The 3,087-nt window shown below is 36.6% G+C and overlaps 1 long non-coding RNA gene across 1 annotated transcript; it reads right to left on the bottom strand.

Moving 5' to 3' along the window:
- Positions 1-234: 234 nt before the first annotated feature.
- On the bottom strand, positions 235-1,901 carry LOC118486687. The gene is made up of 3 exons (XR_004879505.1): positions 1,818-1,901; positions 1,237-1,303; positions 235-433 (listed from the first exon to the last, which is right to left on the bottom strand). It is a non-coding gene; the product is annotated as an uncharacterized LOC118486687 (long non-coding RNA).
- Positions 1,902-3,087: the final 1,186 nt, after the last annotated feature.

Here is a 3,087-nt window from a genome sequence, read left to right as displayed (position 1 = left end):
TAGTTAGACTATTTACAAAAATGTACAATGTGATTATGAAGATTGCTAATTTTTTTATAAGTTTATTTGGTTGGAAAATAAATCGGAGTGACCCGACAATTGGTATTATCTAAAACACTTGTGATTAACTAAGATTGCAACTAAATTACTAAATGATTACTAAATTGTAAGACCCAGTTTTTAATACTAGATATAATAACATTAGACTTTGCATTTCAAGCCAAATTTGGAGTTTACAAAAACTTTCAAGACTTGAAAACCATAACTATACATAATATTCACGATAATATCCGACGAAACCATATTCAAGACAGAATCTACAATTGTTTACATAGTTTTAAAAACACAAGATCAAGTGCGGAAGCGTTTGTTTGAGTGTTCGGTTCGGATACTTATGCTTGATCATCATCCTTCTACTTGAAAACCTGAAAAACTGAACATTTTAGACCAATGTTAGTATTAAGGTCTTTGGATAATAATATAATCAAAATGGTGTTTGAAGACCAATTAACGTAACCATGAATATTGAAATTCAGTTTTTGGAACTGGGTGCTACCGTAACTTACGGTAGTCACCGTAAGTTACAGTGGCTCCTGGAAGTTCGTGACCTGCCGTAAGGCAGGAGGATCCTACCGTAGCAACTTGTTTGCTACCGTAAGTTACGGTATCACCGTAACTTACGGTGGTCACTGTACATGTTTTCTTGCTTTGTTGTTGTTGTTGTTGTCATTCTATTCCCATTTTGCAGTAATTTAATCTTGAACATGATTATCACCTAACCAATGTTAGGATACTCATGTCCTGATTATTACCTGCTATCATGTTTCTCTTTCCCCATGAGGGGTCGCTTACGCAATAATCTACATGTTTAAATCCAAGGCTTCGTGTTTGTCAAACTACACTACTTGACATGTTTACCAAATCAGAACCTTAACTCTTGTATTAAGAGTTAAGTTCCTCAACTAGCTTAGCGTGTCCGCTACCCGGCTTACGCTTGGTTTATAACCATTCGTCATGTTTACTCTCAAACTTGTTTTGACCCGTTTGGATGCCGGAATTTAGGCGCCAATCAAGGTATTTCAAGAATCCTTTTCTAACACATGTTTTGACCCGTTTTTACTTGTTTGAGTCGCAAAGACACTTTCGTGACTTATTGGTCTATCTTGTTTACCATGCTTTAAACTAAGACATAAAACAAATAAATAGTCTTAATGTAACGAAACGGTAATTTCATACCTTTAGAGCACGTCTTTCCCCCGTGAATTCCCTTCGGCTTGTCCGCTTGATGATCCGGACTCTTTGCCTAGAAAATTCAGTTTACAACTGGTTTAGAACTCTTTACATGAGTATTAACGCATTATTATAAACATTCATCAAATCTGCGTTTTCATCCAAAGTTTAACATTCAAATCCCCACTTAGGCATTTCAACAAACACCTAGCGGGTCAGATTTTTACATAGTCATTACTAAGTTCATGGCTTGTTATTTACATCCAAATTCACTTCAATTAAGCAAATTGTACACACTTAAACATTCAAATTACTGAATTTCATCATACAATTCAGCTTTTCACTAGATTAAAAATTCATAATCCTAGTGTTTGTCTAGTCTTTACAATATCATAAATCACCTACAATGGTGATTGTAATTTCTTCAAGTATCATGCAATGATTTTCACAAATAATTATCTAGGGTTTAACCCTAAACATTATATTACTTCAAGATTCATTCATGCATAACATATCTAGGCTCAATTTCAGTTTTTCACCATTAACCTAAAATTCATGGCGAATCAAAACATCAAAATTATACATACCTTTTGATCCCTATGACGAGGTGATCACTAATTTGTGTTTAGAATTCGATTTGAACTTGATTTAGGCTTCCAATTTGAGCTTTTGTGATGAACTAGGGTTTGAAGCGAATCCCCTGGTCGCCCTTCTCTCTTGATCGACCAGACACCAAATTTTGGGGTGTTTGGTTTTGTTTTGGTTACTATTAGTAACTTAAGTTTCAGTTTTAACAAGTTTAAACCCTCAACTTTGATTTATCCTTAAGTTTGAGTGTTTTAACCTTATTATGAGTTATTTCAAGGCTTGTAATTAACTAGGTTAAAATTCCTAGTTTGTTGACTCTTGTTTATTTTTACTTTTAAATTTTAATATAAAGATTTATATTTTAGGGGTGTTACAAGTCCACCCCCTTTAAAAAGGGTTTCGTCCCCGAAACCGAATTACGTACCAAATAAAGTAGGGTATAGCCGTTGCATTTCTTCTTCGGATTCCCATGTGGTATCAGCACCCTTCTTGTGTTCCCATTTGACCCTTACTTGATTGATCTCTTTATTTCTTAAGGTTTTCACCTTGCGATCTAAAATCGCAATAGGTCTTACCACATAGTTTAATCTGTCATCCACCTCAATATCATCGTAGTGGACATAAGTCGTCTCATCGGCTAGACATTTCCGAAGATGTGACACATGAAAAGTGCTATGAATTCCGCTTAATTCTTCTGGTAGCTCAAGACGGTAAGCTACCTTTCCTACTCGTTCAACAATCGTAAATGGCCCGATAAATCTTAGGCTCAACTTCCCTTTCTTTCTAAACCGGATAACCCCTTTCCATGGGGACACTTTGAGCATAACTTTGTCACCGACTTGAAATTCAATTGGCCTTCTTCGTTTATCAGCATACGACTTTTGTCGATCTTGAGCTGTTTTTAAGTGAGTTCGGACCATGTCGATTTTCTCGTTTGTAGCTCGGATTATATCCGTGGGGTGCTAGCCCACGTGGACCCACTTCTCCCCAGCATACCGGGGTTCGGCATTTTCTTCCATATAACATTTCGTACGGGGCCATTCTGATACTCGCGTGATAGCTGTTGTTATATGAAAATTCGACTAAGGGTAGATGGACATCCCAACTGCCTCCAAAGTCGATTATACATGCCCGGAGCATGTCTTCCAACGTTTGTATTGTTCTTTCACTTTGTCCATCCGTCTGAGGATGGTACGCAGTGCTGATGAACAATTTGGTCCCCATTTGTTCTTGGAAATCTTGCCAGAATTTTGAAGTGAATCGGGTATC

Source organism: Helianthus annuus, chromosome 14 (assembly GCF_002127325.2).
Source record: "Helianthus annuus cultivar XRQ/B chromosome 14, HanXRQr2.0-SUNRISE, whole genome shotgun sequence".
Classification (NCBI taxonomy): Eukaryota; Viridiplantae; Streptophyta; class Magnoliopsida; order Asterales; family Asteraceae; genus Helianthus; species Helianthus annuus.
This window is presented reverse-complemented; position numbering and strand designations above follow the sequence as displayed.